Source organism: Phocoena sinus, chromosome 5, assembly GCF_008692025.1.
Source record: "Phocoena sinus isolate mPhoSin1 chromosome 5, mPhoSin1.pri, whole genome shotgun sequence".
Lineage (NCBI taxonomy): Eukaryota > Metazoa > Chordata > Mammalia > Artiodactyla > Phocoenidae > Phocoena > Phocoena sinus.
In genome coordinates this window covers 27,792,930-27,811,296 of record NC_045767.1, presented here as the reverse complement: position 1 = coordinate 27,811,296, position 18,367 = coordinate 27,792,930, and the positions used below count along the sequence as shown (strand labels likewise).

The window sequence follows — 18,367 nt, the reverse complement described above, 5'->3', positions numbered from 1 at the left end:
TTATATTTAAAGTGGACTGTATTGTTTTCTTATGCATTTATTAAAGCTATAATATCAGTGATTAGATAGTATCTACATATCTTTGTTATGGAAGCAATCTAATCTAATAGGAATCTATTATCTATATAATTATTAATCTAATAATCTATTTGTTATTTTATATGTAATATTTAAGTCATCTATTTGTTTTGCATGAAACTTGTGATGTTTACCGCTGAGAAGATTACCTGGTTGCTTGTGACTATGGAATTCAATATGAGATTCCATGAGGCAACTAATTTCCATTTGATCTCTATTGGGAATAAGCCACATAAAGAATAAAACTGTTTGAGTCAATTCATTTATTCTTACTACTTATTGAACACCTATTATGTTTAAATCACTGTACATAATACCGAGGTACATGGCATTCAATGGGTTTCTAAGCTGGTTAGGGAGCTCCTGTTTCCACATAAATATCTGAAATGCAGTTGATTAACCAAATTCACAGGAAATAATATAGTTAAAGCACACAGAGTGAATTCTCCTCTTGATTAGGGAAGAATACATTTCTGGTCCTTGCTGCCTACCTTGGCTATGATTTTGCTTCATAGAAGCTTAATAATTTTGGTTATTCTTTCCTTAAAAGTTACATTTATCCCCATTTATCATAATGAAATTAGGGTAGAACATGGTTTTGTTATCAGCCGTCAGATTCAGTATTCGACGCAGAACATATCGTAAAAAGCCTTCATAAAGCTATTATTTCCACAGCATATTACAGAAATAGAATTAGAAGCTCTGTGGCAAATTAAAAAAAAAACTTGAAACTATGCATATTGTTCAAATATTCACCGCCCCAATTTAATATTCCCCCCTTGTGCTGGGTACCTAACAGGTGATCAATAAATCGTTACTGAATGAATGAACACAAGCAAGAATAGATCATCCTGACTTTCTACCTACTTACCTCTGTCCGTCTAGATCTACAAGTCTATTTCTGTTGGACTGTATATGAGTGCCCTCACGGTGGAATTATTGTAATTGGCACTGAGTCTAGTGGTTACCTCCCTGACATCTTCCATGAACTAACATCAGTGGTGCCTAGCTTATAAAATCTACACAAAACCCACTGCTATTTTATGATATATATAATATCATATATTATATACATGATGATCTACAGAAACATGGGGGAGGTGGTGGTGATTTGCAGATGAAATCACCCCCCTGGTATTGGTATCTTGACAGTGGCTCATTCCTCACCTTCCCTGAACCAGGTGTGGAAGTCCAGTTACTTCCCATATAGCTGATAAATTCTGGCTGCAAACAAATCCAAGTGCTTTCTTTCTTATTTTTTCCTTCTGTTAGAAACAGAAGGAATCAGGCAAAAAAAAAAAAAAAAAAATTTTCTGAGAAAACAACAGTTCCTTACTCTGTACCACCTGCTTAAAGGCAAACTAAAGGCACCCAAATGATGCAACCCATGAGTGTGGAAGAGGCTGGCCGATGGGCTGTCACGTCTGGCTGATCTGATGTCAGAGCAGATCATGTGGTGCTCTGTGGGCAGCTGGGACTGGCCCGCCGAAAGCGCATGGATTACAGTCTGAGGCTGTAATGGGAAAGTCGGCTCCTGGGCTACTGTCTGCTAGACATCAGCTTGCTGGGAAGCTGGGGGCTCTCCGATTTGCCCTGCTCCGGGACCCCTCCTGCTGCGTGACTCACAGGCGCATTGCTGAGAGAAGCTGCTGCTCCCAGTAAGTGCTTAAAGAAGGTCTTTATTCAGAGCATTTTGGAAGTGGAAAGGAAACACTGGTGTTGATGGGGGTTTCTGGAAGCCCTTTGTAAAACACTCTCCCGGATCTGGGCTGGGCAGCATTGCTTTCTGTGCCATCCTGGAGTTCATAGGCAGCACTGATGTGCAAATGTCCCCCAGCCCTGATTTCTGTTTGTTCTCCACAGGATGTGTCTTTCTGAATTTCATTTTCTATTTTTGTAATTGTAGGGTAGATTTGTTAGAGCTGGTTAAAGCGAATTGATTTCAGATTCACAGACCCATGAGTGGACTTGGTATTCTCTGTATGGTAAGCAGGGAGAGGGGAAAGAGGGTGGTGGCTCTCTTGGTCAGAATCACTGCTTCTGTTAAGATATTGGCTGTGTCTGTGCTGGATAAATATTTAGTGGTTGCCGCCTCTTTTCTGCTTTGGGTGAGTGGGTGGTGAGAGAGGAAGGAGGGTGAACCAGCAGTGAGGAGCATGTAGATTTAGGTAGTTACTGGTAAATTGCGATTTTTAATGGTCTAATTTATATTAGGTGGGGTCAGCTGGCAGAACAGGTGCCGGTAGTGGAAGAATGATGGAGTTCTCTCCCCTTTTACCCAGCAAGCAAATTGTTGCCTGCTTCAAAAGCCCAATTAAAGAGCAGTGAGAAGTGCTACAGCACAGATTTCTAAGCACTGCTTTTTGGTTTTTTGCTGGTAACAAGCATCACATTCCCACACTCATGCATCAGAAGAGATCCTCACCTTGGCAATGTTTAGGTGTGGGCTTTTTGGAGAGCAAGGGAATAAATTCAATAACATCTTACTGTTTCTTCTGGGCATATGACACTAAATTTATTTTAGAGATAAGTGAAAATAAGTGTGTGTGGTTGGAAGGGACTTTAAAGGGAAATTTAGGAGAACAAATCGTTTCTTTGCCTTAGTACTTTTCTATGAAAACTTGACAGAGTTTTAGGTCAAGGTATAGGATGTCCACTTGAAAGACAATAGCAAATAAATAATTAGGCTATATCTTTAAGCATTGTAAAATATTTATTCTTTTTTTTTTGTTTTATTTTGAGGGATAACCCTAGTCTTTTCTGTGAGTCTCTGCACAAACTGTAGGCTTTGGGGCCAAAGACTGGTTCCAGAAACATGTAGCCATTGAAGAAACTTTTGGGTGGGAAAGATGGTGAGATGGGAGCAAAGAAAGTAAGCTGAGATGAGGTCTATTCTTTTTTATAGCCTTTTGCAATAGATGATTTAAGTCACAGAACATCAAACAACAGACAAGAGCTTGCCCCACCCATAGTGTTGTGAACATGGATTATTCGCTTGCCATTTTATTCCACTAAATCGCATGAGCACTCAGTGCAGAAAGGGTTCCAATTCATCCTGTGACTCTGTGGAATAGAGTACAAACCAAATCAAATGAAGCATAGAAAAATGAGCTTCCCCCTGTCCCGCCCCACCCTACCTTGTCCTCCTTCCATATTGTTGAGTGAAGGCAGATTTATGCTGGAAAGGGCCCTATCACTGCTTGTAAATTTGTGAGCTATTCCAGAGACGCTGACAAAAAGGGCAGAGGAAATGCAGCTGGTACTCTGCCGGGGGAGAGTAGGTGAGCCCAGTGTGAGGAATATTTTCAGAGGTATTACTGACCCAGCCCTCTCTCTCTGCCTTCTCTGACCAGCCTGAGACCACACCCCCTTTTCTGGCCATGTGCCAAACACCATCTCTCTGAGGGGAAGCCTGATGAAGTGATGTCCATGCTTGGGCGTGTTGATTCCTTGGATAGAAACTTGAGGAACCCTCATCTCTCCGTAAGCAAACAAGTCCTGCTTCTCAGGGTAGAGATGCCCATTTATGGGAGTTTTAGAATTTCTTTTCTTCAAAAATTAATACACTGCTATGAAAAGAAATGGAAGAAAAGTTACCCATTTCCCCATCTCACTCGCACAAGCTCCATTTACTGTCTTTATGTTCCCTTGTCTTAATCATTACTTTGGGCAGGTTATGATTAATGCAGAGGCCACCTATACCCCATACTACTTTTCAGGGAAGACATGCGCAGTTAGGAACTTAGAGCTGAACAAACCTTAAGGACTGACAGTTCACCCCCTTATTTTACAGAGGGGGAAACTGGCCAGAGTTATACATGTGATGAGTGACAGAATCAGGACCAGAACCTAGATCTCAGTGCACCTCTGCAGTCACATAACTTAAGGAAAGAGTATTTTCCTACAAACTTAGGTGTTTTTTCAATTTCAGGTTCTTTTTCTTTTTATTTAGCTATGGTATTGCTGGAATAATAAAACCACTGCCATTTCACTTGCCTAAGAATATCTTGGAATAGGTTGGAAAGTCCTTAAAGAGAAAATTAAGTTTCTTTTTCTTAGGGGCATAGCATGTATATATTCTTTGTAGGTCATGTGATGAGATCTCAAATACCTGATCATTAGTTTTCCAATCTTGCCGTACCGGAAATGAGGACCACCCTAATTAATAAAGGGATTATTGTTCAGTTTTGGCAAATCAAATACCACAAGATCATTTAGAAGCTTCTTCCCAGTTGGGTAGTTTTCGGAGTCATATTAATGTTCTTTGTTTATGCAGGCCCTATTTATGGTGACATATTTAAAACCATGTATAAGGGATGTTTAATTTAAAGTTTCAGCTTGACCTTCTCTCCTTAGATTACTGCTAGACCCCAAAGAGATTTCAAAAAATACTTACTGATTGAGTGATAGAATATAAAGAATACTACAATGCCTGCTTATGAGTATAATGAAATTTAAAATGTAACACAATGTTATGCTGTTCCTTAATGGTATTAGAATGCCCATCTGTAAATTATCCAGTCTAATTTTAGTCAGGGTGAGATTCACATATTTCTTTGAAATCAATATAATTATGAATAAATGTCACATGTAATTTGTCTATGTTAATGCTATTTGTAAAAGCAATAAACACATAATTAGGTTGGGTGTTGTTTAATTACATTTTTTGGAAACCTTGACTACAATACAGAGGCCCTCTGATTATATCCTTAATGTGCAATCGTCAGTTTCTACTGGTCCAGTGAGGGCATCTTTTCATTCCAGACGTTAAACTATAGTGATATATTGGGAGAAATTAGTTCTGGTAGCTTTGAGTGGTTTCAACAAGAATAATTGGAACACTGTTCTAAAGAGCCTGCACTCTCTAGCTTAGAAACAAATGGCTGCATGTGTGACATTTCTAAATGGTGACATAGTCAAGGAACCCTCTGATTTTTTATTTTCAGCTTCAGGTTATGGAGAGGGGAAAAAAACAGAAAAGGGAAATTAGGCATTAATGTTCCTACTGTGGAGAGACAGAGACTCCAAATAAAGGTACCACTTATTTTAAAAAGATGTAACTTAAGAGGAAATCCAAAAAACAAAAAGGATGTTCACCGGAGTCTCAATACAATGAATAGCTGCTGTCCTGGTTGTAAATTTCACTCTTAGGTCTTGGGTGCCTTTAACTGGTTCCATTTAGGCTGAAAGCACAAGAAAATACCTCTTGTGGTAAACAAAGCAACAGATTTAAGTTAATGCTAATGTGTTCACAGGCAGAGCCAAAAGCTTTTCAGGGTTATTATAACACACTGGGCTCTTAGCCCATCCATCTAAATGTCTCAAGTAGACTAAAGTTATGGATCAGTCCATTGTATACACCATCCCACATGAGAGCCAGATGCTACTGTTTACTGTGCTATAACTCTGCCAGCTTCAATGTGAAATCTGAGATTGCAGTTTGGGGTCAATGGAAGTTATAGATTGATTTTTCTGATCATGAATTCAAGCTTCTACACTCCAGTCTGGTTTAATTAATGCTGCTTTTTGGTACAATCTCTTAAGCCTAGTTTACACCCAACTCTCTAAACTGTTTAGATGGAGGGCTTCCTTGTGAAAGCTGTTTATTGTCTTTTGGGCTTTGGGTTTGGTGTAGGTCTTCAGCATATTTTTGTCCTTTGTCTTGAGCATGGAAAAGAAGGCATGAAGATCTATTGCACAACACTACATTTGAAAGCACCACTACATCACAGCCTTTGAGAAGACTGGGTAGAAAAACCGTTCTGTGTATACTGATTTAGAAAAAGACTATCTACTGTCCTCAGTTGTAAAGACAATTCTATCATTCAAGACTCAGTATTGGGTTTTACTGACTCAGTTAGATCCTTTATTTTAATCTTACCCCATTTGATTTGTGCCTTTTTATCACATTTTGAGGAAGTATCATAAGCAATAATAATAATAACAATAGCAATTACCACGTGCTCAGCACTTCCCATATGCTATACCCAGTACCAACATTTCATTTATTTATGGACATTTCACAGACGGTAAGGTAAACTTGCCCCAAAGCACATGACTTGTTAGCTGAGATTCCAACCGGGTCTTTCGAAGTCTAAAGCGCTTTCTCTTATAACTTATTGTTTCAACTATAGATTTCTATTGAGTTTTGTACACAAACTAAAAGGTTGTGACAAAGCCCTTTTTATCTACATACAACACAGATTTGGTGATGGGGGGATGTTGATTTACAGATGAGGAGGGAATGCCTTTATTTTAGGTAAGATTTCATTGTATTAATGAATCATGGTGTGATATGGTTGAAAGGTACAGGGAATGCTTAGAGCTAATACTTACCTGCTTGTTAGTTCTACTTTTGGTATCTAGAAGACAGTCCCCGTAGCAAGTTCCTAATGAAAATGTAATTTAACAAAATTTTGCATTACAGGTCCTTATTATTAAAAGGGTAGCTCTTTTAGCTTTATCCAAAACATGGTAAACTTTTACTATAAAGTTTTGCAATGATTAAGGACTTCCTAAAGGTAATCAATGTAATTTAATGCACTAATACAGTTATTTCACAGAACGATATTACTAAAAATCTAAAAAAGCACATTATCATATTTGTTATATTTTGTTCCTTTTGTATATTAGTTCACGTCCCCGAACTTGGGTAGTCAGTTGCCCTCATAGCTTAGATTTCTTTAAGTTCCTCGAGAGAGAGGCCAACTTTTACCTTTGCCTTCTCAGCTGGGCACAGTAGCTGGTACAGGATGTTGCTTGTTCACAAAATTACCATCCACTCAGAGGCCAGCTCTCTAAAGGTGTAAGCTTAGTGGTTGAAACTTCAAAGTAGGATTTCTTTGACTTCTTAAGAGAATACATCGTAGAAAAACAGAAAATATCTAAGTATTCCAAACTGAACTGCTTGTGCCTTGGTTTTTAGCAAAGCAATTTGACAAATCCTTTCATGCTAGCCATTCAGAATACCTACCCATTGTTGCAGGTTTTGTTTGTGACACTTGAAAGTATACCCTTAAATGTGCTATTCAAGTGTTAATGAAAAATAGGTTCCAGAAAGGTTTATATATTAGATCTTTTTTCTCATCTTGGTGTTCAAACATCAACTCTGCCATTCATAACTTTTCCTCATAACTCAATATTATTGGGTTTTATAATAAAAGAAACATTAAGCATCCATAATGAAGAATGAAGCTGATTTACAAAGTAGATTTTGCGTGAATTCACAGTCACACAATTATTATGTTTTGTCCAGAAAAGACTATTATTTCTCCATGTTGTATATTTTATGCTTACTAAACTGTTGGTATGTATAAAAGCATATTCTTTCTACTTGTAAAGTTACTTGTGGAGTAATACGGCAGAATTTTAAACTCCTCATCCTGATATTGTATGGTATTTAATTTCAGAATAAACTGAATCCTGTAAGAACATTTGGCCCAGATGTTACTAAAAATAATTGTTGCTCTAAAGTTTCACACAGGGAATAACATTCCATGATTTTCTATTTGTTATGTACTCTGGCTTCATTTTCCATTTGGGATTGAAAAGAAGAAATTTAGAAAAAAAAATATTTAAAAAGGAGATGCCTTGGTGCTTTATAAGCTCCCAATATGCTGCCTCAGTTAAACCTAAATTGTTGCTGTAAAGAGACAACTATATATTTTTGTGTTTAGGCACTAATCTGTTTAAATTATTTAAAATTTAATTTGGAAAGAAGGCAAATCCCCCGTAATGACAGCCAGACTGGTATATGTTAGTTGATCAACACTTAGCTAGGTTGGAAGGGCAGAAAATGATCTGTAGCAGCTGGATTGTAATACAGGTCTCATTTGGATGTGGGACAGTTTTGAAAGGTGGTCTTGCTTTCAGCTTAACCACCAGAGAAATAAACAGAGAGGCTTTGCTCTACTGAGGAAACGCTGGAACATAGAAATATGAAAAGGTTTGAACCAGAATAAGCCAAACATGAGGTAGTAAGTAAGGGAGATAACAATAAGCTGAAGTGGCAATCTTTTAGACCATAGTAGCTTGAAAACCCAGAACAGAACATTGGATTAAACAGATGGCTGGAGATTTCTGATTTTAGAGATATCAGAGCAATTTTCCAACATAAATCTGGTAGGATACCAAAGTTAGATTAGTTTAAGCAGTGACTGATAATCACAGTTAATGATTAGTTTTGATGATACATGATACACCAGGTGTCTATACATTGTTTCTTTTCTTTTAATTTATGAATGATTTATGTTTTTGAATATATAATATACAACCCTAAATTCAAAAGATACAAAAGGATAAACATATCTTCTTCCTTCCCCTGTGCTCTAGTTCCCCTCCTCAGAGACAATCACTGTTTTTAGTTCCATGTGTATTTTCCGGTTGTATTTCATGACTTTCTCTCTCTCTCTATATATATACATATCTATCTATCTATCTATATAGATGTATATATGTACACACACATATCTCTATATCTTGTTAAACACAAATTATGGCATAGTACGTACACTATTCTGTGTCTTTTTTCACTTAATATGTCTTGAGCATTTTTCCATATCAGTACATACAAAGTTCCTTATTTTTTTTTTTTCTTTTTTTTTTTTTCAAAGTTCCTTATTTTTTAAGCAAGTGTTTTATTATGAAAATTTCAAACATACACAAGATTAGCATGTATAATGACCCCTCCCAGATATCTATTATCCAGCTTCAACATACATATCAATATTTTGACAATCTTACTGTATGTTAGAAAATATCAAGAGATTATCATTAATTTTGTTCCATGTGATATTGGCCTAGTTGTTATGTGAAAAAGAAAAACTCCTTATTGATTAGTGATACATGTTGATATATTTATGAGTGAAATGATATGTTGTCTGATGTTTGAGATTTAGTGTAAAATATACAAGAAAAGATATGTGTGGGAGGAATAACTTGAATCAAGATAGGCAAAATGTTGAAGTTGGATGAATGCAGATTCATTGTATTATTTCTCTGCTATTGTATATGTTGGACGATTTCCGTAAGAATACCTTTGCTAATCTGGTTTCAACTATAGCTCTCCTTTTTTCTCAGGAGTGTTTTAAAATAAATCCAAGATATCACGTAATTTCACCCATAAATACTTTAGTATGTATTCCTAAGACATACTGAACAAAAACCTACTACAATGCCATTATCACGTCTCAGAAAATTAATTTATTATTTTTTTGCGGTACGCGGGCCTCTCACTGTTGTGGCCTCTCCCGTTGCGTGGCCTCTCCCGTTGCGGAGCACAAGCTCCGGACACGCAGGCTCAGCGGCCATGGCTCACGGGCCCAGCCGCTCCGCGGCGTGTGGGATCTTCCCAGACCGGGGCACGAACCCGTGTCCCCTGCATTGGCAGGCGGACTCTCAACCCCTGCGCCACCAGGGAAGCCCAATATTTTTTAATAATCTAAAACCCAATCTATTTTTCAATTTCCCTAATTTTCTCAAAAATATCTTTTTAAAGTTGTTTTGTTTAAATTAAAAGTCAAATAGGTCCACCTATGGCATCCATTGACACTTTTAAACTTTAATAATTCTCTTCCTTAAAAAAAGGCATCCATTCATTTAAGAAACTTAAGTCATTTATCTTGTAGAAGACCACACCTTCTGGATTTGACTGTTCCGTCCATGTGTTGTTCAGCTTGTTCCTCTGTCCCTTGTATTTGAGGCTTGATTGGATTCAGAGTGAATATTTTTGGCAAGAATCCTTCCTAGATGGTGCCTGCTGTGCTCTTGCTGCATCACCTTAAGAGGCTCATATGTCTCACGTTTGATTTTGAGTGATTCAAAGATTGAGCAGAGGATTTGGGTGGTGTCAATCTGATCTGCCTATTGTAAAGCTTCCCATCAACTTTTTGTCTAATGTTTTTGACATCCAGTGTTTATTACTGCCTCAGTCCATTATTCCATTAGGGGTTGCAAAATAATTTTCTAGTTCTCCATTCATTTTTGCATTTATTGCAAAATAAAAAAGTTCCCCTCAGCAACTTTTTGATTAGTCTAAGTACAGTTGGCTTATTCTTTTAAAGACCATATAGCATTTTACTGTACCGTAATTTAACGGGTCCCTATTTATGGATATTTAGAGTGTTTCTTTTGCTATTTCTTGGATTAAATATTTTTTCATACTGTATTTACTATTCATTATACATACATAAGCATATGAGAAAACTATAGAATTTTAAGATATTTATATTTTAATAGAAAAATAATTATTGGATTTTTTACTTTCTGAGTGTTAGTTTAGTATAAACCTAAGAGTTAGAGTCACACAGACATGTATTTTAACCCTGGATCACTTATTAATCACATGACCTTGAGCAACTTATTTATCCTTTCTAAGCCTCACTCTCTTCATTCATATATTGGGAATAACAGTAATATCCAATTCCTGATTTTATTTAATCTTTGAAACAATCTATCAAAATGCTTGGTACAGTGCTTACTACATAGTAAGTGCTCAGTAAGATGAACTTGGTTAACATTTGAGGGTTAAATGAAATAGCACATGCAAAGTCCAATAGACAGCCCCAGGCAAATAGATGCTCAATATGTAGTGCTACTTTTCTCCCTTTCTTCACTTTTGCCCCCAATCTGAGCAGTAATGATTGTTCTTTTTCCAACTGTTTTCAGGAATGAAAAAATAAAAACCAAAAAGTCTTAGCTCCTCTGAGCCTTTTGCTGAGAGACCATTCTGTCACTCTAGTATTAGCCTTGATGGAGACCCACCTGGAAGTTCTGGGGCCGCAGCTTCCTGTCGCAGAGGCTGGCTACATACGGAGAAACTGCTTTTCAGGTTGTCTCAGTCCAAAAAAAGAATAGGTAGAATGCAAACAACACTAAGTTCTAACCATGACCAGTAGAAATAGAGTGTGCCTCTCCTCTGCCTTGCAAATAGAACCATGACCAATTAACATTCCCATCAAACATTACTCTAGAATAAATGCAATTTGCCTGAAAGTTGATACACTAAATTATTTTTGCTAGCAACTCATGAGAATGACTATTTCTCCTGTGCTCTTGGCATTTCTCTTTCCCATGTATTCCTCATCTTAGTGAGGTTTTCATCTTAGCTTTATTCCTCTACTTTCCCCTATCAAATCATGGCCACCCTTCCCTCTTTCTCCTAGGGTTTTAGGCTTCTAGCACCTCCTCTCCTTACTTTCTGCTCTAATCTTTCAATTCTCAGAAGCACCATCTGTCCATGAAGTAAGGAGACATTTTGCACAATTCCTTTGTTCATGTGATTGGATAAAACTGGCCCTTCTCAGCATTACCTCATTTCTTTTTCCCATGTTCCTATAGAATAGCTGACAAGCACTTTTCTTTCACTGGTCCCAGGTTTCTTAGATATACTGAATGCGGAAAGGTTAAGTGATTTGAAATGATATGCGGAAGATAATAACAGGAGTCAGCCCTGCAGACTGGATGAGGATGGTTGGCTCCCTGATGCCAGGATCAGGCTATTTTCAATGAAATCTGCTGAAGGAGCACACACATATTTTAGTAACAGTCTGGAAAACAAGAGGTACTTTTGGCAATTCTAGTGATACTCTACTTTGACAGAAAGATACCATGAATGTGTGCTGAGTCTTTAAAGAGTGGTGAGGCTAAATATTTTGCCAAATTTGAATGACTTTTAAGTATTAAGGTGTGGTTTTGGTTAAGATGACTGCCATTTGGTATATTAATTGAGATTTGGAGTATCACAAACTCTCATAGAATGGCTTTGCTACTTAAATGAAAAATAAAGTATAAAGCAGAGGAAAGAAGGTCAAGAACACAGAGGCCGCTTATTTTTTCAGTCACTTTATGATTAATCCATGACAAGTTAGTTCAGATGTCAGTGATCAATTTTAAGCAGGAATGACCCATGTCTGTTCTTCAATCAAAAAATTTCTAGGGCTTCCCTGGTGGCGCAGTGGTTGAGGGTCCGCCTGCTGATGCAGGGGACACGGATTCGTGCCCCGGTCCGGGAAGATCCCACATGCCGCGGAGCGGCTGGGCCCGTGAGCCATGGCCTCTGAGCCTGCGCGTCCAGAACCTGTGCTCTGCAATGGGAGAGGCCACAACAGTGAGAGTACCGCGTACCGCAAAAAAAAAAAAAAATCTAAACCTAGGATGAAGGATGACTTAAAAAATTATATGTAGAAGTTGAAATTTTGTCTTGTACATTCTCTGTACCTGGAACTCCTAAAGAGGAAAACCTCTTAAAAATGTCAACTTGTGATCTTTCTCTGCTAGGTTTGCACTCCTTTATGCGTTGGGCAATAGATTGTTTCTCCCGTCTATGAAGGACAAGTGTTATTCCTCCTGCTTTCACTCATTCATGCAACAGTAATTTTATTAAGCAACTACTAAGTGCTAGATCTGGTGGTACAAAGAGAAATAAGATGAGGTCCTGCTGTAACAGCTGGCACTAGGTTAAGCATCTCTGCCTGGAACAGGCAGGTTTCCCAGAGTGTGGTCTGTGGCCTCTCCTGGGGCCCTACCTCAGCTACCAAGTCAGAATCTCAGGGTAGACTGAGGAATCTGAATTTTCATCAGATGATTCTCATGCATTGGTCCAGAGCATAGTAGGAATAAGGTGGTTAAGGGGGACAGTAACAGCCAGCATGCAGTGCAGCACATCCCTCAGAGAGAGCTTTCTTTCCACTCAGCATTAATATTTCTGTGAGGCTCCACAGAAGGGGAACATCTTGCCTGGCTTGAAGGAGCTTCCCTTGGAAGGGGTAGGCTGAGTGCTGGTGTAAAGGCTTCCGGGAATGGTATGAGTTCTGTCCTCCAGAAATTCTTAGTTCTGGATCGAGGGGCAGATTCTGGGTTGGGTCAGGGGTGGTGGTGGTGGGGATAAGGGCTTGTACCCCTAGAGGGTCCATAATTTAGTCCCTGGACTGTTCACGGGGAGAATATAGCTGGCTGCTAATATTCTGAACATTCATTTAGGGACAGAAAAATGTAGAGGTAAAACCATAAGAGCTAGTACATATGCAATGTCTTGTTATACCTAGGTGCTTAGAAGCACTTTACATACATTAGTTCATTCAATCCCAACAGCCTTATGAATAACTGTGTTAGTACTATTGTCCTCATTTTACAAATGAAGAAACAGGAAGGTTAAGCAATGCTCAGAGTCCCCTAGAAGACCCAGGATTCCAACACAGATAAGTGTAGTACAGAAGGTTAGCTCATTACCACTGCAGCCAGCTGTCTCTTAGAAGCAGCATCATGTAAAATGGTAAAGCGGAAGTGCACACCTTTCATACTGTTCTACTTGAGCATTGATTTCTTCAGCTTTTCACCAAGTAATATCCTCCCTCCTCCATGGGCCACACAACACTTCTGGAAGCCCTGACAGCTGCCCTCTTAAATGCCTTTAGGACTGGCTTCGGTTTTAGAGAAGAAATTACATGCTTCTTTTTGTTGTTACTTTACAATCTAGATGCAGTGAAAATCGCTGTTACAGAAGATGTGGTCCTTCACTTCACTGCCTGAATGAAGACTGGATGCATTCTTTTTAGAGATTAAAGCCCCAACATCTTAGTCTTTAAGCAAGTGTGTGATACAAAACAAAACAAAACCAACCAAACAAAATACCCCCCAAACTCACAGTGCATATTTAGAAGGCTGAACAACCTTTCAGTTTCTTTTATTTTTTTTAGCTTCTTTTATTTGATTTTAATATCAGATTGAGTATCTAAAAGCTTTCATGTTGTGTGTTCAGTAACATGGCTAATTATTAACAAGTTTAAAAAATGTTAACAAGGAAAAACACTTTTGAACTCTGTCTGAGCTTCTGAGATGGAGAGTTATTTGGCCTGAGTTCTTATTCAGGAGCTATTTAACATTTTTACATATTGTGCCAGCTGACAGAGACCTGGCTTACAAACAGATCTGGAGTTATCTTGAATCAGAAGGAAACTGGTGAATTGAGTGGCTCTCTTTCTCTCTGTAGGAGTAGGAGCAAGAGGCCTGCCGTTTCTTGGAAATTTTGCCCAGTAGTCTGGCAACGTAGACACCTTCCTGGCCTCCTTGCTGGAAGAATTATACCCACAAAACATTATCCAACACTGACCCAATCATTCTTAGGTGTAGGTTTGCTGCATAAACACTTATTCCTGCACTCATCAATACCCTTGCCTAACTGGGTCAGCTCTTGCCGCTTTACAGAAGGGCATGGTTATTTCTGACTATGAAAAGATGCATGAACTTCTGATAGACCCCACTGAATATCCAAACCCAAATTATTTTATTAATTTCAACTAATTGTTTTCCATTAAAATAATAAGTGCTTCTTTTATTTATTTATTTATTTGGCTGCGTTGGGTCTTTTTGCTGCACATGGGCTTCCTGTAGTTGCGGCGAGCGGGGGCTACTCTTCGTTGCGGTGCGTGGGCTTCTCACTGCAGTGGCTTCTCTTGTTGCGGAGCACGGGCTCTAGGCACACAGGCTTCAGTAGTTGTGGCACACGGGCTCAGTAGTTGTGGCTTGCGGGCTCTAGAGCGCAGGCTCAGCAGTTGTGGCACACGGGCTTAGTTGCTCCGCGGCATGTGGGATCTTCCCGGACCAGGGCTCGAACCCGTGTCCCCTGCATTGGCAGGCGGATTCTTAACCACTGTGCCACCAGAGACGTCCCAATAAGTGCTTCTTATAAAAAATTCAATAGAAGAAATATATGAAGTAAAAGGTGAGTGACTCTCAACCCCCAATTATTTTCAGTGTTCACAGATATCTGGTGCTTCTCTTAAAACCGTTTTCCACCAAAGAAAACAATAGTTTAACAAAACAATAGTTTAAACCGCTGAAAGCTAGAGTTATGATTCATAAGAGTTATTTTTAAATTTTTGACTACTAAGAGGCTATATTAATTTCCTATTGCTGCTGTAATAAATTTCCACAAATTTACTGGCTTAAAACAACACAAATGTATTACCTTACAGTCTGGAGATCAGCCGTCCCAAGTGGGTTTCACTGGGTTGAAACCAAGGTGTTGGCAGGGCCGTGATTCCTCTGAAGGCTCTAGGGGAGAATTTGTTTCCCTGCCTTGTCTGGATTCTAGAGGCTGCCTGCATTTCTTGGCTCCTGACCCCATCCTCCATATTCAAAAAACATCACTCCAGCCTCCGGTTCTGTCATCACATCACCTTCTCCCTTGTTGATCCACTTGCCTCCCTCATAAGGATCCTTGGGGTTACACTGGGTCCATCTGGATAATCTCTCATCTCAAAATCCCTAGCTTTATCACACCTGCAAGGTCTCTTTTGCCATCTGTGGTGACATTCACAGGTTATAGGGATTAGGGCGTGGACATCTTGTGGTGGAGGCATTACTTAGCTACCACAGAGACATATGACTCTGATTTGCTCAGGGATTTTGTGTGGGAGAAACTCATATTAAATTAGCACTTCTCCCTCAACTCTTCTTTCTGTTTTCATCCAAATACCAGAAGCTCCATTAAGGTCTCACATTTGATTTATCTGAGAACACCTGACAGTGATGTGAAGTGGGCCCTAGAGCAACATTTACCAAACTGGCGCTCTAGTGACCCATGGAATGTTAAAGATGTTCTGCGTTAAGAAGTGTTGTGAGGGAGTTCCCTGGAGGTCCAGTGGTTAGAACTCCGCGCTTTCACTGCTGTGGCCTGAGGTTCCGTTCCATCCCTAGTCCGGGAACTAAGATCCTGCAAGCCACTTGATGCAGCCAAAAAAAAAAAAAAAAAAGTGTTCTGAGTCAAATAAGATTGAAATATTCAATACATTGTATGCTCCTACCCACTCAGCTTCCTCTTGTTTTTTTTTTTTTTTAACATCTTTATTGGAGTATAATTGCTTTACAATGATGTGTTAGTTTCTGCTGTATAACAAAGTGGATCAGCTATACATATACATACATCCTCATATCTCCTCCTTCTTGCGTCTGCCTCCCACCCTCCCTATCCCACCCCTCTAGGTGGTCACAAAGCACCGAGCTGATCTCCCTGTGCTATGTGGCTGCTTCCCACTAGCTATCTATTACACATTTCCCACTCACCTTCCTCTTTAATACACATTAGCATATGGGAAAGCTACAGAGAATTCTTGCTATTGTCTGTGATTCCAAATGTATTTTGCAATGAAATATTTTTCTCTTTATATATATATATATATATTTTATAAAAGAATGCTTATTAATGACCTTCTCAAGGATACCAGTGTATCATGTTCAGGAACTGTTGTTCTTAATGTGGTCTTTCATTCTAAAACTTAACTAACTATATTGCCCTGAAAAAATAAAGAAAATAAAAAGGGCATAGTGGAGCTGACTCTAAATATCTCCTAAATGACATTTTTCCTATTTAATTCTGTCTCTACTACTTATGTGGAACTTAGTTTATTTAGACTGTAAAGCAACCAACTTTCATAATTTAAATTAAAAACCTGATATTAAGAATAACTTAAGTTTCTGTTAATAAATATTTAGAATAATATTACATGCATAAAACATTTTGTGACTATGACAACACAAACAAAATTGTTTCTAAAAGCAAGATAATGTCTTGATGTTTTTCAAGGCATGTAGAAAAATTTACTACTGTGAATACTATTTCTGAATCGCTGGACTGGAATCCATTAGTTTAAAAATTATATTAATCTTTTCCCTATTTTGAGAAGACAGTTCCTCTGAAGCGGTCCAGAATGGTAACTGATAACTTATGTTGATTCACCTGAAACTTCCAACAGTGGTGTGAAGAGAGCTTTAGCCTCCTCTTCTGGGTTCATGGAAAGATGGTCCTTAGCATAGGTTGGCAACGCAATCTTTGTCAGATAAGACTTTCATTGCACTTTCTTATGACACTGATCACTTTTTTTTTTTTTTTTTTTGCTGTACGCGGGCCTCTCACTGCTGTGGCCTCTCCCGTTGCGGAGCACAGGCTCCGGACGCACAGGCTCAGCGGTCATGGCTCACAGGCCCAGCCGCTCCGCGGCATGTGGGATCCTCCCGGACCGGGGCACGAACCCGTGCCCCCTGCTTCAGCAGGCGGACTCTCAACCACTGCGCCACCAGGGAAGCCCCACTGATCACTTTTTAATCATATATTATTAGTTGTATATTATGGCTTACCTGCACAAAGTAAAGTTCCTGAGGGTAGGAGCCATCAATATATCTGTTGTGTGCCTGTTTCAATGCTTTTCCCTTAGCAGGAACTGGACCAGTGTTTGGCAAATGAATGGCTCAATGAATGAATGAATGCATTAATTTAGGATGGAAATCCTAGCAATATCAAGTGTGTATATCAATAATCCATCAGTTGATCCATCCATTTATATCCTTCCCTACTTAAAATTTGAGGAAACTCCCAAATATATATAGAGAGAATAAGGAAAAAGCTAAATTAAAATTAGGTAAGACAATTAAGGCAAAGGAAAGATAAGGGCTGGAAAGTAAAATGGATTTAGGACTGAGCCTAGTTCTGAAAAATATATACCACAAAATCTTATGCATTTGTAAGGGGAGAACAGTAATTTGGTGCTAAGCTTACTGGAAGCCTATGAAGGAAGCAGTCGGTTATTTGATTTTCAATATCTAGAAAATTATGATGTCAGTTGCTCACATGAAACAGTTATTCCTGGAATTAGGACCAGAGAGAAACTCTTCTTATGGTATAACAGAAGGAGTTGACTGTGTAATATAAAGAATAATGTATTCAGCTTATCTTTAAACACAGCGATGCATTTCAAAGAGAAATTTTTTATATTACCCTTGGTTTATACTGATAGCATCCCCACCATAACCTATATGAAGAGTACAGCTGTAGAAAGGGATAAACAGTCGTTCATGAAATCCTGTGATTCAAAGGAAACTGCAAGATAGCTTTCAAACATTTTTTGCAAAACCTGTACTTAGCAATTAATGTGCATATAAAATTTCACTAGCAGGTAAAAGAAAAGAATGTGGACTAATGTAAAATCTATTGCCTAGTTATTAGAATAAAATTGTAATCAATTAATAAAATCAATTATCTGAAGATGGGGCTCAAATATTGATGAACATAATTTACTATTTTTTTTTAAACTTTTCTCTCTATGTATAACTACAGAATGCAGCAAATGGAACTAGTTATTAAACAACAGGGAAAATTCAGTTAAACAGAGAATCTATTTCTTCCTTAGGTTGTAATTTAAGTTCCTTTTCTGTAGAAGGACATGGACTCTAGTGAAAATTCACAGATACCAATTATCCCAGAAAATGATGACTTAAAAGGAAGGTGAGAGTAGAA

At 38.5% G+C, this 18,367-nt stretch overlaps 1 protein-coding gene across 1 annotated transcript in view; it reads left to right on the top strand.

Moving 5' to 3' along the window:
* The first annotated feature begins 1,468 nt into the window (after positions 1 to 1,468).
* ANK2 (ankyrin 2) overlaps positions 1,469 to 18,367 on the top strand; it is a 574,287-nt gene continuing 557,388 nt past the window's right edge. The window contains exon 1 of the mRNA XM_032631821.1: positions 1,469 to 1,736. The gene's annotated coding sequence lies outside the window, so the exon portion shown is untranslated. The remainder of the gene's footprint in view (positions 1,737 to 18,367) is intronic.